This window comes from Bidens hawaiensis, unplaced genomic scaffold (assembly GCF_021521415.1).
Source record: "Bidens hawaiensis isolate Kalapana, Puna unplaced genomic scaffold, B.hawaiensis_p1.1 tig00028132_1, whole genome shotgun sequence".
NCBI lineage: Eukaryota > Viridiplantae > Streptophyta > Magnoliopsida > Asterales > Asteraceae > Bidens > Bidens hawaiensis.
The window spans coordinates 54,105-74,994 of NW_027505113.1; the positions used below are offsets into that span (position 1 = coordinate 54,105).

Genomic DNA, 20,890 nt, shown 5'->3' on the forward strand with positions numbered 1-20,890 from the left:
GGAGGTGGTGTGGTATTTATAGTGTTAGGGTTCCCAATGATTGGGCTCAGATCCCATTAGGGCCTTTTTGGCCTCCTCCTGTTGCTTTGCGCCACGTGTCCTTAGGACACCTGGTGCTTTTTCATTGATTATTCTCTGACCCAGGTATTTCACCTGACCCATGTGCAATCACGTGGTAGCACATGGGTTTTGCTGAGTTGTCCACATTTCATTGGCAGCTGTCAACATCAGCATATTCTTATTCCTTAAAGGATACCTTCTGGAAGGTTGTCTGACGAACACAATCAAGGTTGTCCTTATCCTGATTTGGATAAGGACGATGTTGATTATGTGCACGTGTGATATGCGCCTATCCTGAGGATGCGCGAGGTCTTCTCTTTATTCTCACGCGCAGATGTTTCATGCGCAGATGTGATATGCGCCAGCATATGTAATATGCGCCATGCGCAGATGCGCCACGCGCAGATGTGATATGCGTGAGCATATATGATGCGTGAGCATGTGATATGCGCCACGCGCAGATGCGCCACGCGCAGATGTGATATGCGTGAGCATATATGGTGCGTGAGCATGTGATACGCGTGAGCATATGTGATGCGTGAGCATATGTGATATGCGTGAGCATATGTGATGCGTGAGCATATGATATGCGTGAGCATATGTGATATGCGCCATGCGCATAGGTTTTGGCTTTGTGCCTTCATGATATCTTGATTTCAAGCCTCTTGTCTATATCTTGTGGGTTGACCCGCCCCGCTCGATGTTAAGGCGGGTACATACCTCTTCAGTGACCAAATTTGTTTTGTCGAATATGACCAAATTTGTTTTGCCGATTCAACGATTCTAGTTCCAAATTACAATTAAATTAACACAAATCTGTGAGTTATGGTTCACACCCCTTTTGTTAACCGTGTTAAAGAAAAACAAAATACAATAATGATAGGTGTTTTTGTGAGGTAGAGAATATTTGTCAATAGTTGAATCGAAATGATTAAAACGTAACATTTATTCCATTAAAATCCAAAAATACAGGCCAATGTTTATCCAAAAATAAAATATTTATACTTCACACTTATTCTCCGTCTGTTTGCTACTTTCATTTCATATAAAAATCCTCCGTCCAAATAAAAAAATTTCGATTTCACCTTCACGTGTCTTAAGCTAATGAGTTTCTGCTCAACTGACATCAGAAGTAAAAGGAAAGTGAAGATATGAGCTAGAAACTGCAAGATTTTAAGTTAGAATCGGATCCCAATCTTGTTAACCACAATAAGTCAAGTCTTCGAGAGACAGATTTTTCCTGAAACAGAAGATAGTGGGCTTGGGCTACCCACTATTATCCACAATTATAGGCGTACAAAATTGTCTTTGCTAATTTGCCGTTGGATTCGTTAAAAAAATAAGAAAAAAAATTCTTAAAGCAAAATAAACGTATCCCTCACTTGTGGCCTAGGGGCTTGGGCTACCCACTGTTATCCACGATTACGGGCGCATAAAATTGGCTTTTGCTAATTTGCCATTGGGTTCGTTAAAAATTTTTTAAAAAAAATTCTTAAAGCAAAATAAACGTATCCCTCACTTGTGGCCTAGCGGGCTTGGGCTACCCACTGTTATCCACGATTATGGGCGTATAAAATTGGCTTTTGCTAATTTGCCATTGGGTTCATTAAAAATTTTTTAAAAAAATTCTTAAAGCAAAATAAATGTATCCCTCACTTGTGGTCTAGTGGTAGGAAGGCTTTGGTTCTCCAGTGGAGACCCAAGTCCGATCATCATTTGCGTCACTTTGAGAGGATTTTGACAATGAAAGATTTGAGCGTGGCCTTGCGAGGTTGTCAGCTCGGATACCGAGCCCACCCGGTTTTTCATCCTATCCTGTGTTACGCCAAAGAGTTCCCTCTCGTGTGGTGACACAACGACTGTCAAGTGACAACTGTCGGCATGGTTTCTCGGGGGAACAACCCAAGCCAAACTCTAAAGCCAGCGTGAGGCCGGTTAAGACATCATAGTCTGACCAGAATGAGACAACATGGCTCTTCACATTTGAAGAGTTCGGTGGCCTAATACTAAGGCTGTTCAAAACCAGATATCCGAAGTTTCAGACATCCGGACTTCGGATATCCGAAATTATCGGATAATGATTCGGATATCCGAAAGAAAATATGGGGAAAAAATCTTGAAAGGAAAAACAAAACAATATGTTTTAAAATGAAACATACATGTTACACCGTCACAAAACATTCAAGGTGGAGCCTTGGTTGATTTGATGCAAAGGGTGACAGCGGCAGACGAAGGTGGTGACTGGTGACGGATAGCGACTGGAGCCGTGGAGGTGATGCAGCGGCAGACGAAGATGGTTATTAGAGACCAGAGTTCATGAGGAAGGGTTAGGGAAGTAGGGAACGGGTTGAAAGAAATGAATGTTTAGAAATTAGAGTTACATAGTCATAAAGTATATATTAAATATTAAACCATTAAATTCAATATTTCGAATATCCGAACTATCAGAACAATCCTAAAGCTACTGTCCGAATCTAAATTTCGGATAATTCAGATATGCTTTATCGGATAATTCAAATATGGATTTAGATTCAGATACTTTTAAACACCCAGTACCTAATACTCCAAAAAAATAAAATAAAACTTATTCTCCATCTGTTTGCTGGTTCTATTTTATAAAAATCCTCAGTCCAAAAAAAAAATCTATCTTTCACGTGTCTTTAAAACAAAACAAACGTGTCTACAAGGACAATATAGTCATTTTCACACTCATGCTCCAGATAGCTAATAATAATATTAATAACAATAATCAATAACCATCGTCAGTTAGTTAGCTCAAGCTCCGATCATGGCCACCCCAAAAACGACACCGTTTAACTTCAACTTCACCGGAATCTCATCTCCGATCACCGTTCACCAGTTCACCTCCACTCGCCGCCGGCGAACTTCCTTCACGTTTCCTCACCTTCACCAGCCTCCGTCGTACTGTATCGCCGGAGCTAATTCCGATAACCGGAGACTCAACAAACTCGATAAACATCTTCCGATCGGAGAGGTTTTAGTTAGAGATGATGTTAATGTAAGTGGAATCGAGCAATTGAAGAAGAAGAAGAGATCGGATTTGAAGTATAAATCGTTATGGTTTGCGTCGAAGAAAGTTCGGAGTATTTTGTTGCTGAATGTTCTAACGCTAGTTTACGGTAGATCTGAATCATTTTTGTTAGTGTTGATAGATAATTAACTGATTGAATATGTCTGAATGTGTGATTACTAGTTTTCGCCTAATTCGATTTTGCTAAATTAGGAGTATGTATATAGTAGGTTAGACTGACACGATAAGACACTATTACTTGTCATTAACACGACAAGTAATAAATGACAAGTAATAGTGTCTTATCGTGTCAGTCTAACCTACTATATACTCCTAAGTCCTAATACAGCAATATCGATAGTTATTAGCATGACATGATAACTAATAGTGTCATTTTTTTCTAAACACGAATCTGTTTAGAAACATGTTACATGACACGACTTGTTTAGGACGCGTATATAGTGAAGTAAAAGTTGATGAAAGTCTAAAGAGTAAATTGCTATAATACGTTCTTGTGGTTTGTTAAAAACATGCTATTTGCGTCCCTAGAATTTCATTTTCATTGCAAGTTTCGTCCATCTCGTTAACATATTTTGGGCTGAAATAACATATTTTAACAAACCACGGGGACGAAAATGCAACGAAAATGAAACGCTAGGGATGGGAATAGCAAATATTAAACTGTTGGACTGAAATAACAAATTTGAGCAAATCACAAGAACAAAACCGCAGTTTGCATAAGTCTCAAGTAGAGCATATAAACTTTTTATAAAATAAAAAATATAAACAGGCGTAAACTGGTCATTAACAGGTTAACAAGCGTTTAACTTGCGTAGTCACGAATTTAAACAGGTCTTAAATGTGTCGACCTGTTTAAGACATAAAACTTGTTAAGCCCAAATCCAAACTTGTTTAACTCCGTGTCATGTTGTTGTTAATAGGTCTGTGTAGCAATCTGTTAAACTGCAATATCTTTTCTCCTAATCTGTTTTCGAAATCAATAGGCTGTCTTATGGATCCTGAAGAAGAGATGCATTGGTGTGTTCTTACCAAAATCTTAATCTAAAACCATAGAGTTCTGTAGTTTCCACCCCCCCCCCCCAATCTAGTATTAGTTTGACCTGAGTCGAAAATTTTTACCTTTACCGTATTCGTGTACTGTCCACCTTTTAGTTGGATTCGGAATGCCGAGTCTTAATTGTCCTTATGATTAAACTATCAAGTGTGCCATGAAATGGTCACCTGCCTACTGTGCTTGCTAATTGACCATAATGATATTCAATTATTCGTTAATTTAAGTTGTCTTTAAAAATGTGGCCTGTGTGATCTGATTATACTAAGAATATGCAAAAATTGTTGGCATTCAATATATCAATAATAAAACAATTTGTTTCTATTGTTATAGCTAGTGACATACCAGTGTTAAAAGAGGTTGAAGCAGTCATGGACCCTGCAACTTTCACAGTCGTGAGATTTGCTGTTTCCGCCATTCCTTTTATTCCATTTGCTTGGAGAGCTTGGGGCGATGGGCTATATCACACAGGCTTTTGGGCTGTTGACTTCTGATGCCGGGCGAGCATCCTTTATTTCTATGTTTACTGTAAGAAGCACTTGATAGTTCATACAAGTATTATTTATGATAGACATGTGTTTATATTGATAAGGCAAAATATGATGAAATTAGGTCATTGTGGTTCCATTGATTGATGGTATGCTAGGAGCAGTGATTCCTGCTAGAACTTGGTTTGGTGCCCTTATGTCCATTATTGGAGTTGGAATGCTGGAATGCAGCGGTTCACCTCCATGTGTAAGCGTTATTTAAAGAGTTCATCTTCTTATTGTTGTTGTTTGTTGTTTGTTGTTGATGCAACTTCCATGTTCATTAAATGAATCTTTTGATAACTCTTTCAGGTTGGTGATTTGTTTACCTTTCTAAGCGCGTTATTCTTTGGCATACACATGCTAAGAACCGAGCATATATCAAGACAAACAGACAAAGCAAACTTCTTGCCAGTCCTTGGATATGAGGTCCGTTGACTTGTTCATTGGTTTTGCTTCCACAATGTCGATAGTACCCTCACTTTGGGCGAGGTCTAGGCTTGTAAACGACCCGCACGGACACGAACGAAGCATGTTCGTGTTTGTTTGTTTAACTTTAACTGAACAAACGATCAAACAATACAATTAAACAAATGCGGTTTCTTGTTCATGTTTGTTCATTAAGAAAATAAGTGTGTTCGTATTTGTTTATGTTCACCTGTTAATAGTATAAATGAACGGATCACAAACGTAAGGAACAACCATAACTGAAAACAGATGAAAGAACATAACCGAGCGAACATCAATTAAAAGTAAACTTGTACAAAAGTTTTCGGGTCTAAAAATTTATTAAAAGTAGACGAAAGTTAACGCGCAATCATAAAACTAGACAGTAATGTGCCTAAAATTCCAACTTAAAACAACCATAAATGAACGAACATAAACAGACTTTCACAAACATAAACGAACGAACATGAAAACATGTCTTGTTCGGCTCATTTATTATATAAGCAAACTTCCATCGTTCGGTTTGTTTACAGGCCTAGCTAGGTCCATTGGGCTCAGGCCCGTTAACGGTTAGCCTGTTAGTGATTGGCCCATAGGTTTGCGTCCCGTTTTATAGGGGAAGTGATTGGCCCAAAACCTAATGGGTCAATCATCAATGGGCCTAAACCCCATGGACCTAGCCGAAATTGAGGGTACCGTCTACACATAATGATGGGAATCTCATAGAAAGTTTTTGATAATAATATTTTCTTTACTAATTTCTTAAAATAGTAGTATTAATTTCTACCTTGTAACTCACAGGTTTGTGTTGTTGCTTTGTCATCTATAATCTGGTATTTGATTGATGGTAACCTAGAGTATCATCCATCATCTTGGACATGGGAAATGTTTTCGAATTGGGTCGTGGAGTTCCCTTGGATACCCGCTTTATATACTGGCGCTTTTTCAACCGGTGCATGCTTGTGGATAGAGGTAACATGTTTAAATTCTCATGCATTGCATTATTCTTGATTACATGTTCTAAGTTGATATAATAACATGCAACAATTTCGTTCAAACCATAAAAGATTTTGTCTCAAACCACCCCTTTTAATGCGTTCTTTACATATTGAGCTAATATGTTATAATCAATTTAAACAGATGATAGCAATGCGCGATATATCAGCCACAGAAACTGCGCTTATTTATGGGTTGGAGCCCGTTTGGGGAGCCGGTTTTGCATGGTTTCTCCTTGGTGAAAGATGGGGCCTCCCCGGGTGGTTTGGTGCTGCTCTTGTACTAGGTCACCATTTTTTTTACCATCTTGTTTTTGAAGTGAAATAGTAAAAATAAAATAAAAATAATAATCACCATAATAATAATAATAGTAGCAGTAGTAGTAGTGATATATTTAAACTGATGTTTTCAGGTGGAAGTTTAATGGTGCAGATATTCGGGGCTTCGGCTCCCAGTTCATCTGACGGTTCTAGTAAAACGGGTGTCACGCTTATTTCAGACAGGCAAAACGGGCTTTCTGCTACGCCGATTCCAGTAAGATCTAGAAAAGACGTCTCTGACTTATTAAAGAAGTAATCATATCCCATATGGCCATATATTAACATGCCATACATACTATAGTAGTGTAGATATAGGCTGTATGTGGATATAATTATATACAGTGGTTTAGAGCAGAATGTAGGTTAAAGCATTATGCAGAATATAGGTAATATTGTGTCTAGGATATGTACAAATAATGATAAACTATGTATTGAAAGTTTATCATTTTGTTGTTTGTTCACATCCAATGGAAAAGAATTGTATAACATGACTATAAACCCGTTATGACCTAATCAAACTGATATTTTTTTTCTAAAACAACTCGTTTTGGCATGAATGTCAGTCTCCTTGGTGATGTGTTCCATGAAAATATGTAGACCGAGGCCACGGCAGGTATCCAACATGAGTCCTGATCATATACACCTGGATGATGGGGAATGGGGTAAGGTTGGATTTCACATCGTATTTTGAAGTGAAAATGACCAAAATAGGCATATTTGACCAAAAACTCTCTAAAATAAATACAAAAATAATAAAACATAAAAGAAAACAAAACTAAAATACATAATCTTGGGAATCTCTGGACACCAAGTAGCTCGGACGGAATTCAATGCAAATGTGAGTTGACACATTAATTTAAAGCGTACACAACAAACTCCAATTTTTTAGGTCTGGATCTATGTGGCAAAGTAATGAACTTGGGTGACGAACTTCCCTTGTTGTGGAGCAATTTTGTGGAGGTTGGGTTTGTGAATGCAAACTTGCAAGGCGGCATGTTTGTGGGGCCACCTCTTTCTCTCTCTCTCTCTCTCATGCATATATACATAAATACATATATTATATATATACAATTATAATATATTTTAATGAGGTTTGTAAAGGTCTATTGTTATAGAAAAAGTTAGGATTTTTGAGAAAGATTTGAAATATGATGTGGCGGTTTATGGATGTTTGTTGTTGTGGACGCTCTATAACAACAAGTGTCTCAATTGGGCTACACAAGTGATCTTTGATACCTTCAAGAGCTTCTTGATCACGGTTCAATTAAGTGGATCCGAAGGGAGACGAGAACCTTGTGACTTGGACTTCCAATTACGAGAACGTCAATGAAAATGTTGAGGACCCAAATAGTTTCATGGACTTTGTCACCAAGATCACCAAAAATATGAAGAATCATCAATTCAAGAATCAAGGACAGTCTAACACAACTCAAAATGTTATCATCCGTTGTCAGTTAATCTCAAAGTTTGTGACATAAGTTTTTTTTAGAACATCAGTGAATAACATAAGTTGATCAACATTTGATCCCCCTTGTACAAACTTATAGTATTCACTGTTACACTTTTATATTCAACACACGAATATAACTTACAAAAATATAAGTTCTATTGTTTTCTATCTACAAATCTAAACAAAGAATTTCTAGCAAACACATTCTTCATTGAGCTATATAGCAAAAAGAGGTGCACAAAACTAGATTTTGGGCCAATCGGGTCAATTTTAAAACCAGCTTGGATTGAGTCAAAGAAAGTCAAAATCATATCGGACTTTGGACTAAACGTTAAAAAAAACAAAAGGAAATTTGGAACTAAATAATCTCAATTTTGTGTATTGGCCGATAATGATCCCAATTTTAAAAATCACTACTAGCATCCCAACTTTCAACTATTTTTGTCTCAATGGACCTCCGTTAAAAAGCACTTAACGTCGTTAAGTTTTTTCCGAGTTTCAACCCGATGTTTTAGAGCTTTGATCCGAAGAACAATATGATTCGATGATGTAAAACTTATCTCGAAACGGTTTTTCAAATGACTTGATTGTTAATTGGAAATTCAAACACCCGAATTGAAACATTTTTCGTCGTTTGGATCACCGTTTCGTATCATTTTTTCGATCAAAAGCCCTAAAAATCAATTTGAAACTCGGAAAAAAATATAACGACGTTAAATGTTTCTTAACAGAGGCCCATTGAGAAAAAAACAGTTAAAAGTTGGTACCGCTGATAGTGATTTTTAAAGTTGAGATTATTATCAGACAATACACAAAAGTTAGTATTATTTATTTCCAACTTGCCATCGTAAAAAAAACAAAAAAAGAAAAACCCTTAGGATAAACCACAAACTTCGAGTGAGTGATACACGCTAAGACCATATGCTATGGGCGCTCTTCAGAGGGCCCAGAACACTGCCGCGAGGGCGCCTCGGTGGGGGCGCGGAGGGGAGAAGGCCCGTCTGGACGACCGGCGAGGAAGGAAGGGTGGTGGGCCCTCTCTTTCTTCATCACTCACACACACATACATACACACACATATATATATATAGGGGAGATTTCAATTAAGAACCCCTTTGAGTTTTAAGAACTCGAAATAACTCAGTGTAACGATTTTTTTTTTCGAATTTTTTTTACACATGCATAATATATGTAAGTTACATACACGTAAAAAAATTACACAATTTTTATGCACCGAGTCGACTTTTTACACATGTGTAACGGACGTAAAAGTTAGTGTAACCACTTACATATTTATTCTCTCTCATACTTTGATTTTTTTGCCAGATTTAATTTCAACCACATATTCCAATCCATTTAATTAAATGTGTGACCTAGAATTGAAGTTGTTAAGTTCTTAAAACTCACATTGGTTCTCAAAATATCCCTCCCATATATATATATATATATATATATATTGGGGCGCCCAAGGGGCATTAAACCATAGCGAGGCGGGCTTCGAAGCCCCGTTTTCTACCAGGCGATGACGTGGCACTGTGGAGGGGCTTCGAAGCGCCCCACTATAACCGGATAGCCTAAACTAACTTATAATATTATAAAAAAATATCATGCATATTTAAATAAAAAAAAAGTAAAACTAATAAAATATTATCTTTGTTAATGTTATCTATCTACTATCTAGAACAACACACAACAAGTGCAATGCTCAATCTCCCCCAAGGGCAATGCTGTCATTTCACACTCACACTTCGAACTCGATCATGGCCGCTTCATTATTCCCATGGCGAATGCAGTCATCTTCAAAATCTGTTAATCCGTTCACATTCACCAACAGAAACCGTTCGTCGTTCACGCGTTTCACGTGCTTCGTGTTTCTTCACACTCGATATCAATATCCTTCGCGGCGGTGCAACTGTAATTACAATGCGGCCAATGCCGGACTTAAAACTGCAATTAGGAACGTTAATAATAAGCTTCAGATCCGTGAAACTGAAGCTAATGAGAGTGAGAGTGAGCAGTTACCGGAAGCGTTGATAACGAGGCGAGTGTTATGGCGGAAGGTAGCTTCTGCATCGACGAAAGTGAGAGGAATCGTTTTGCTTAACGTCGTTACGTTGCTTTACGGTAATGAGTTCGTTTATCGGTTTCGGTTAATGTATTATTTTGTTAAAGAGTATATATTAGGAGTGATTATATATCTATGTCTGTTGTATTGGTGTAATTAGAAATTTGATGCCTCTAGATCTGTTTCAGTATGTTGATTGGATATAGGACTAGCAATTGCTTCTTGTAGATTTCGTTACGTTATGATTACTTTACGGTAATGAGTTCGTTTCTCGTTTCGGTTGATTTTTAGGTGCAGTTTGTTTTTTAAGAGGTAAAATGTCTGCTGTTTTTATATAAGAAGACTGTTTTTAACCTCTGCAGACCGCTAAAATAAACTGAAATTTGAATAAACCGATTTTTTTTTGATTTGAAAGAGTTTTTCAACATTGAAATTTAAATAATAGGTTTATTCCTTGAGTGCTGGATTTAGATCGGTGGAGTAGGGGTTGTGGAGGGGTGATGCCGGAGGAGCGAGGGGTGGTGGCTAGGGTTGAGAGTCTATGAAGGAGAACGATAGTTTATGAGGTTATAAAGAAGTTAGAAGAGGTAAAAGCGGCTGGGACAGATCTAAGAAGAGCCCATGCAGATGTTTTTTAGTGAAACGTCTGCGAGAAAACAAACACCCTGCAGAAGCTTATGTCTGTGTGGCGCAGACAGTTGAGCTCCCACAGAGCTTTTTTTCATAAAACAAACACCACCTTAGTTTGTTGATAGTTGAATTGTTGAGAGTGTTAAGTGAGGTGATGTTTATGTTGTGTAGGTGTAATTGATTACTAATTTAATGCCTATAGATTTGATTCAGTAGTTAGATTGAATATAGGAACTAGCAATCGCTTCTTGTAAATTTCGTTAAGTTACTTTATGATAATGAGTTCGTTTCTCGTTTTGGTTGATTTTTAGTTTGCTGATAGTTGAATTGTTGAGAGTGCTTGCTGAGGTGATGTTTATGTTGTATAGGTGTAATTGATTACTTTTTAATGCCTATATAGGACTAGCAATTGCTTCTTATAGACTTCGTTGCATTACTTTACGGTAATGAGTTCGTTTCTCGTTTCAGTTTTGGTCTGTTGATAGTTGAATTCTTGAGTGTTAGGTGAGGTGATGTTTATGTTGTATAGGTGTGATTAATTACTAATTGAATGCCTTTAGATCTGATTCAGTAGCTTTATTGGATATTGGACTAGTAATTGCTTGTTGTAGATTTCAATTTGTTCCTGTGATGTTCATTGAATCGCATTATCATTAGGGATGTAAATGAACTGACAAAACCTTTGTTCATCTTCGTCCGTTATGTTTTTGTCGAACAAGCGAACAGTTCACGGACAACTAACCGAACGGGATTTCTTGTTTGTGTTTGATCATTAAGGAAATGAACCTGTTCGTGAACAGTTCATCAACACAAATAATGTTTTATTAGATTTGGCTAGCTGAGAATGGTCAGTGTCAATGGTTCTGTCCGGCTACCAAGTTGGCGGTGGTGTTTTTTATTAACATTCAAATTCATATGTTAGTTTTACGTATAAATTAATCACGTAACAGTGTAACACTCATATATAATTCTGTTTTCTAGTTAGTAAGTTTGTGTAAATCTATATGATAATATTAGAAAAGTCACCTTTAATGAACAAACATACAAACACAAACATACATAAGCAAACAAACATTAATGAACATAAACAGACGTAAATGAACACATTATCGAACGTTCACCAACACAGTTGAACGAATGTGGCCTCTGTTCGTGTTCGTTCATTTATTTAATCGAACGAAATTCTTTGTTAATGTTCGTTCATTTGTTAAACGAACGAACATGAATGAACTTCCGCTGAACTTTCAGTTCGTTTACAGCCCTTCTTAGAAACTTATCTTCTTCGTTTGAAATCAGTCATCTTGGTATGATATGTGGTTCCTTCTTGTTAGAATAAACAGTTAATTACATAGTTAGTTAGTTAGATGGTTAATAGTGGTGGTTTACTGGTATAAATAAGTGATCAATGTATTGAAACATTAAGAGAACATAATTACACTTTCATATATTGCATTCTCTTCGCTTTAGGTTCCTTTTGGTGGATTAAAGTGTGCTTTGATTGATTTGCATTGATAATCTACTTGTTTTTAGTTACATGGTTATTGACTAATCTACACTGGTAATTGACTTTCAGTTGAACATCTTCAAGCCTGTAAACTGATTCGTTTCAATTTTCATAGCTAGCAACATACCAGTGTTAAAAGATGTCGAGACGGTTGTAGATCCTTCAGCCTTTGCTGCTGTGAGATTCACTATTGCAGCCATTCCATTTCTTCCATATGCTTGGAGAGCTTTGGGTGATGTTCAAGCTCTCAATTCAGGAATTGAGTTGGGCTTGTGGGCCAGTTTAGGCTATCTAATGCAGGCTTTCGGGCTGCTGACATCTGATGCCGGTCGTGCATCCGTTATAACCATGTTTACAGTAAGAAGCTCATGATATTTCTTCTAACTTAAACCATTTTACTCTGCAAGCATCGTGTAATTATTGAATATTCATAATTTGATATGATCAAATTAGGTAATTGTGGTTCCGTTAATTGATGGTATGCTAGGAGCAGTAATTCCTGCTTCCACTTGGTTTGGAGCTCTCATGTCTGTTATTGGAGTTGGAATGATGGAATGCAGTGGCTCGCCTCCATGTGTAAGCATTATAAATCTTGCAAGTGTTTGTGTTGATGAAGGTGAATATAAGTTACGTTAATCTTTCAGGTTGGTGATTTGTTTAACTTTCTAAGCGCCTTATTCTTCGGCGTACACATGCTAAGAACCGAGCAAATATCAAGAAAAATAGACAAAGCAAACTTCTTGCCCGTCCTTGGATACGAGGTTTGTTAATTCATTCATAAGTTCTACTTTCACAATGTTGATTGTACCTTCAATCTAGGCTAGGTCCGTTGGGCTTAGGCCCATTAATGATTTGCCCATTAGCTTTAACTCCCATTCAGTAAGGACAAAAAACGTGCCTAAAGCCAGTGTTGTATAAATCGTTAGGCGCTAGTCGGGTGGTGGATTAGGGATTAGCGATTAATGCAGGCTTTGGGTGGATTTTTTATATGGGCAGTCGGCTAGGTTATATGTGGGTGATACTTTCATTAAATCCACCACTGGGGTTCAACAGGGGGACCCTCTTGGGCCTCTCCTTTTTGCCTTAGCTTTGCACCCACTTGTTCACCAAATCAGAGATCGGTGCAAGCTTCTCTTTCATGCTTGGTACTTGGATGATGGCACGATTATCGGGGATACTAGAGAGGTAGCCAAAGCATTAGATATTATCAGGTCTGAGGGGCCTTGTTTGGGTCTTGAATTAAACGTTAAGAAAACAGAGTTATTTTGGCCAACATGCAATGGGGTGAAGACACAGGAGGGGTTGTTCCCTTGCGGGATTGGAAGGCCGGTGCTTGGCGTGAAACTCCTTTGTGGTGCTGTAAGCCAGGATGCGGGGTTTATCAGCAGTTTGGCTATGAAAAGGGCATCTAGCGCTGTGGAACTGATGAGCTGTCTCCCAAGACTTCGGGATCCTCAATGCGAGCTTCTTTTGCTTCGCTCATGTATGGGAGTCGCCAAGCTTTTGTTCGGTTTGAGAACATGCCAACCTATGTATGTGGGGGAAGCTGTTTCTATATTTGACAATGGTCTTCGAAGGGCGATTGAGGACATCGTGGTTTGTGGAGGTCCGTTCTTTGGGGATCTCCAATGGAGGTTGGCGTCACTTCCGATCCGTTATGGGGGGTTGGGTCTCTGTTCGGCCGAGGATGTATCTACATATGCTTTTGTGGCTTCGAGAGCACAGTCGTGGTGTTTGCAAGACCATATTCTTCGGGGTTGTGATATTCATAGGTTGGACTCTGATTATGGGTGTGCGATGGATCGTTTACGTACTTCACTTCCAGATTTTGATCTTAGCGGGTTCTCTAATAAGGACACCGCCCCCCCTAAAGCCCAACATGTTGTGGCGAGTGCTTTATTTAGTGGAATCGTCAAGAGTTTAGAAGTGAAGTTTGATCTATCCCCTCGCCAAAAGGCGGTGTTTGAATGCCTTCGGGCTCCTCGGGCTCAGGATTTTCTAACGGCTATCCCCATTGAAGGATTAGGCCAACGTATGTCGGGTTTGGAGTATCGGGCTATCCTTAAGTACCGGTTAATGATCCCTATGTTCCCGACGGATGAACCTTGCCCAATTTGTCGCAAGGTCTGTTTGGATTCTTTTGGTGACCATGCGGTGCATTGCAAAGAATTGCCTGGCTTTAAATACATACATGATCTGGTTAGGGATGTTCTGTGTGATGTTCTTAAACGGGCAGGGATTTCTGCTAAAAAGGAGGCCCCTGTTAACTTTCTCACGGATCCTATTGAAGGGAGGTCTACTTTACGACCAGCTGATATTCTTGTGTTCGGGTGGGCAGGGGGGAAACACGCTTGTGTGGATCTTACAGGAGTGTCTCCTCTTGTTGGGCTCAGGGACCGTGGGTTTGTTGTGGGTCAGGCTGCGTTGAAGGCTGAATCGGGCAAAGTTGTTAAACACGAGAAAGCTTGTTTAGATAATCAACATGTCTTTCTACCATTTGCCTTTGATACATTTGGTTTTCTGGCTCCAGAAGTTGTGAAATTTTTGAGTAGGGTTCAGCGCGTCGTACACGGAACCTCTTCAGCTTCTAGGTCTCAAAGCCTCGTTTTTAGCAGGATTGGCTTTGCTGTTCAAAAGGGGGTTGCGGCGCAGCTTGTTGCCCGTTTGCCTGCCACTTTATTGTAATCGTTTTATAGTAAATTATATAAATACATATATATAATTTTTTTCATTTTTGACCGATTTTTTCATTAATCGAGGATTAATCGGCACCTAGGCGGGATTTTTACAACCATGCCTGAAGCTCGTATGCCGTAAGACATTACGTCCTTTCCACTAATTAATGTAAACTTTTGTCTATTTGTTGAAAATGACCATTTAAATTTGCCCTTGCAACTAAAAGACATAATGCGTGATAACATATTTTTTCGTATAACAAAACAAAACTAAATAATAAAATATCAAATCATGATCTTTAGGGATTTATTTATTTAAAATAGTTTGTATTAATGTATTACACATTTTGTTCTTTAATTATAAGGGCAAAATGGTCATTTTAAAAAAACTAACAGAAAAATTATCACCAGTTAGTGGAAAAGACGTAATGCATTACAACATACGACATATGAACTTTGGGCACGTTTATTATACTTACTGATATTGAAGGACACATTCTGCGTGTTACCCATACATAAAGAACGAAACCTGCATTTTACGCATTATGTCTTTTTTTTCATATTTTATTTGAATGAATAAACAGGTGTGTGTTGTTGCTTTCACATCCATTATCTGGCATTTAATTGGAGGTGTGACTAATGGTAGCCTGGATTATCATCCATCATCATGGACATGTGACATGTTTTTGAACCACATTGTGAAATTCCCTTGGATACCTGCTTTATACACCGGGATGTTTTCAACTGGCTTATGTTTATGGATTGAGGTATGTTTCGTTTGAGCTTAATAGTTAATAATAACTTAATATATAGTAATCAAATCGACTGAAACATATGACATCAATGCGAGACGTGTCAGCAACAGAAACTGCTATTGTTTATGGCTTGGAGCCGGTTTGGGGTGCAGGTTTTGCATGGGTTTTCCTTGGTGAACGATGGGGTGTATCGGGTTGGCTTGGTGCGGTTCTTGTTCTAGGTGATCATGAATTTATTTATTTATTTGTTTTATTGTTGGTCAAGTTTGTATTTGAAGTGAGTTGATATGAAGAGTATGATATCTGTAGGTGGAAGTTTAATGGGTGCAGATAATCAGCGCATCATCTTCGAGTTCATCTGTAAAATACAGTAAGAAGGAGGTTGTTTCAGATAGACAAACTGTAGATTTAACAATAAAGAAGTAATTCATTAACTCTAAACCGCATGAAAATATTAATGAGAAAATGTAACATTTTCACCAGCATTAACCGAGATGTAACATTAAGCTTACCGCCATTGAGGTAGATAAACTGTGAAGTTATAAAATATGACAATATGACACATGGTACGTCATTAATCCAAATTGGTTATAAAAAAAATGGAAAAAGACATATAGGCTTCGTGGGCCCCATATAAATATACACCTTTATTGTTTTTCTTTTTTTCTAAATGAAATTAGTTATCTATAATATTTGTCTCAATACTTATATATAGCTTAATCTAAGCTCGTGATGATGAACAACATATTAAATATAACATGAGCAGGTATAAGTTTGGTATTTATATAAGAAGACTACATAACCTATTCAACTATACATACATACATGTATATATATTTGATTGCCTGGACTATTATTAGTTGATTACTATTCAACCTCTCTTATTTATCTGTTGATTTTTTTTCCTTTTTAAAGAGTAATTAACCCATAAAGAAATTGCATTTTGAGACATCTCAATTTCACCCGTCTAGCAATCAACCTGTTATGTACATTATTTAATTTATTAATTACATGTTAACTTCAAAAACCATATTAATAAAATATGTGTTAAAAGGTGGTCCATATAAGCGTTTGAGGCCCTCATAAGTCTTCAGGTTCGAATTCAACTTTCACTAATCCACTGTCTTTTTTTTATTTGTAATTCTTAGCCACAATGTAAGCAGGGTATTGATGAGCTTTCTTTTTTTAATTTGTAATTCTTAGCCACAATGCAAGCAGGGTATTGATGAGCTTCGAACATATTATTTCTATTTTTTTTGGGTAAAAAGAAATTATTCCCAAACTTTAGTTTGATCCGAGTCTACAAGTTGTAATTAAACTAAGTGAGAGAAGTACTATTATTTCTTCTTTTTCAAAATAGAATCTTACAATCTAATGGAGTTATAAATTATAAAAAGGAAAAATTCCTAAAATGACCCTATTTTATAATTATATTTTATTTTTGTTCCTTAAAACTTAATAATTCTATAAACGTCACTCTCTAACTCATTTTTGACCATATGTTAGGAAACCTAACACGTCTTTGACGACATGTTAGCATAACACGTCGTCAAAGACGTGTTAGATATGGTTAAATATGAGTTAGGTCTTCAAACACGTAGTCAACGATGTGTTAGCATCAAACACATAGTCAAAGATATGTTAGCCTTTTGTTTTTTTTAAATATTATATTATTATAACTAGTTTTACTATATTTGTTTTTCTTTAATAACTTTTAATATATAAAGTTATATATTATTTTGAATATGCTGACGAGACATGCTTACTTTTATCTACGGACCGACATAAACTTACTTAAACTCGATCGGTTTCAAATCAATATCGAAATATTCAATAAAATTTGACCCCGGTCGGGTTTAAATAAAAGTTATGTCAGCATGTAGATAAAAGTAAACATGTCTCGTCGGTATATTCGAAATAATATAAAGCTTTATATATTAAAAGTTATAAAAGAAAAACAAATATAAATAAACTAGTTATAAAAATATAATATTAAAAAAACAAACAAAAGGCTAACATATCTTTGACTATGTGTTTGATGCTAACACGTCGTTGACAATGTTTGGAGGCCTAACTCATCTTTAACCATGTGTTAATAAATCTAACGCGTCTTTGGCGACGTTTTATGCTAACATGTCGTCAAATACGTGTTAGATTTCCTAACACATGGTTAAAGATGAGTTAGAGAGAGACATTTTTGGAATTATTAAGTTTAGAGGACAAAAATAGAATCTACTTTCAAAATAGGACTATTTTAGGAATTTTCCCTTATAAAAAAAGATAGCACCTTACTTGAGGAAAAGTTAAAATACAAAGGGAGAAAAAAATGAGAAATGTTAGAAGGATTTATAGACACACAAAAAACCGCTCAAAAAAGATTTCACAAAATAAATAAAAAAATCATAACTCAAAATATAACTAAAAAACAAAAAAGTTTAAAAACCAATAATGTTTCCCTCATCATTCTCGTTCCAAAAAAAAAAACCTCCGAAAAGACACAATGTAGAGACAAAAGACACAATGACGAAAATGAACAAAAGACACAATTATAACTAAAAAAATATATAATCAATCGCAAAATATAACACAATGCCGACCAAAATATAACACAATGTTGAGTAATATAACACAATATCAAGAAAAAAAGACACAATGCCAAGGAAAAAAAGACACAATCAATGACGAAAATAAACACAAAACAAAATGATAAACAAAAAGACACAATGACCTTTTTCACTCAACATTGTGTCTTTTTCGAGGTTTTTTTTTTCAAGAACGAGGAAGACGTTGGAAACATTTTTGTATTTTTATTTTTGTTTTCTTATTGAAATTTGAGTTATAATTTTTTTTATTTATTTTTAGTTTTTTAGAAGGATTCTTTTTTGTGTGGCTATAAATCCTTTTCATCATTTTTATTTTTGTCTCCCTTTATAGAATAACTTGACCCCCTTACTTGTACTCCAAAATTTATAGAATTCATATCTTAGTATTTTTTTTTAATTGGTGTATGGAACTACTCCTAATAATTGTCCATACTGATTTTGACATTTCAAACTAACTCGCCAAAGAACACCACTAAGAAATAAATTCACCACTATAGAAAAACCTCTATGTATCAGGTTTTGAACTTTGAGACAACAATATCTTACATTGATCAACTAAGATAATGATCATATAAAGGTTAGTACATAAATAAAAGTGTAAAATTTTGGAATTCCAAATCATATATGCATATAATATAATTTTCTAAAATAAATAAGGCACTAGGCTCAATGTGAATTGGATCGCTTAGCCATGCTTCATAATTGGAAAAACGAGCACCGTGGAAATACATGTCGCTCAGCCAAAGAAAGATGATGGAGAGTTGACCGAAATGCAAAACTTTTCAAGAGATCTCCTCCAAATCATTGGTATGGCTATCGAAATCGTGAGCATCAACATGTAGGTTCCGGATGCAAGTGGTAGTTTCAGGGCCTTTAGCTATTGTTCTTGAGAAATGACCCAGTCTAGCCCATTCCTCGAATAAAGTTTTTATATGATCCCTATCTACCAAAATTTTTACTTCTGGTTCCGGCGAACGAATAATCATTGAGAGCACCTCTTTCCGGACAACATATACAAAGAGACCCGCCAACAGTCAATTAGGGGCTGTTTGGCAACCTATGCACCAGTGCTGAGCGATTAAGTGGCATGAGTGGTTAATAGACTCTAAACCAATAAGTGCCAACTCAGAGCTAAGTACATCGATAACGGTGGTGGGGCAAGGAAGTAGTGCGTGAGTGACAGACTAAGAGTTATGAACACATGTGAAGCCGTGAAGGGACAAAGAGGTAGAATTTTCATTCAACGTTATTTTAAAGCTTAATGGGTAAGAAGTTTGTTAACCAATTCTGATGTGTCATTCTGATGAATCAAATAATTCAGACTCTTAATGAAATTATTAATAAGAAATTCAAATGCACAAATCACAATCAAGAAAGTAAACGTCGAGATATTGATTGTCCATTATTATATATATAAATATTCACACTCTGGCTGGCATTGTATTAAATAGTCATGGCAGATCACTTCAATTAAGTGAAGTTGTTAGATATATGTACCCTCCCGTCTATTATTAATACCTCCGCACTTACAACTAAGGTTGACAATATCAAAATCTAGTATCTTATATAATTAAATAATTTGTATGTAGTTGAAACTATATAAATCAGTATTTGCAAGTGAAAGAAAAAACAGTTGTAAGCGGCCAAAATAACCCAACGGTCGTAAATCAACCTGCAACCAGTCCGGCCGCAAGCAACTTGATTTGGACCAAATGGGGTCGCAAAGTTTGTGACCGTTTAAATTTAGTAGCAAACGAGTCACAGCATTTGCAACTATGTAGCCCATGACCTATTGGTCTAGTAGAATCCCCCCCCCCCCCGCTTCCCCGGCGAAGCTTACGCATAGTCCCAGCGCACAGATTTAATACCTCGGGTGTGACCTTATTCAATACTTATAAAACATTTCTTTACGATGGAATAATTATGTTAAAAAAAAATCCTATACATACGTAACATATGTAAATGATTACACAAGTTAGTAAAATAATTATGCAACTTATGTTGATTATTAGGCAACCTATTATCCCTCGCACATTAACATCCCTTTGTATTTAAACATTTTCATATATATATATATGATCCAATACAATAATCCTTTATCATACATTACGTACGCGACACTGCAAAACGTTGATTTTCATAAACCCTAAATCACAATTACACTCATATACTCGTCTCTCTCCCTCAATTCGTCTCTACCACCACTCGCCGGCATCAACACACCTCCTTCACCATCACTGGAGTTGACAACGAGGGTCTTGCAACTCGTAGGAAAAACACGAGTGGTCGAGCGCCGCTCCTCTTGTTTCACAGGTTTTTGTTTAGAATTTGATAATAATTGAAATTGAAATGGAAGCCAATTGATCAGTTACTCTTTGAAATCAATTCAATTAATCATCAATTTGAAACTTCAATCGATCAATTTTGAGTTTTGAATGATAGTTTTTAACCTTGAATGTATCAGGATTTTAAGCCTCAACGTTTAAGCTTTTTTGCCTGAACGTTTAAATTTTAAACCTGAACGTTTAAAGGTTTAACCTTTGAACGTTTTAAGGTGGGAATTTGGCTTGAACGTTTTATGATTTTTAACCTTGAACTACGTTAAGCAATTATTGTACGTTAACGCACCCCTATGCTTTCATGTATGTATGTTTATTATTTTTATTAGCATATTAAATTAAGAGGACATGATTGAACCAAGAAGTCTATATAAGTCAAACAACCACATATCATTTTGCTCATTCAATATTTCTCT

General features: G+C 36.6%; 2 pseudogenes across 1 annotated transcript; both read left to right on the top strand.

Moving 5' to 3' along the window:
* The first annotated feature begins 2,848 nt into the window (after positions 1 to 2,848).
* On the top strand, positions 2,849 to 6,709 carry LOC143610816 (uncharacterized; annotated as a pseudogene). Its single transcript, XR_013149656.1, has 7 exons — positions 2,849 to 3,200; positions 4,497 to 4,691; positions 4,776 to 4,898; positions 5,003 to 5,119; positions 5,939 to 6,109; positions 6,278 to 6,419; positions 6,546 to 6,709. The product of XR_013149656.1 is annotated as an uncharacterized LOC143610816 (transcript).
* Positions 6,710 to 9,663: 2,954 nt separating this feature from the next.
* On the top strand, positions 9,664 to 15,906 carry LOC143610809 (uncharacterized; annotated as a pseudogene).
* The last annotated feature ends 4,984 nt before the right edge of the window (positions 15,907 to 20,890 follow it).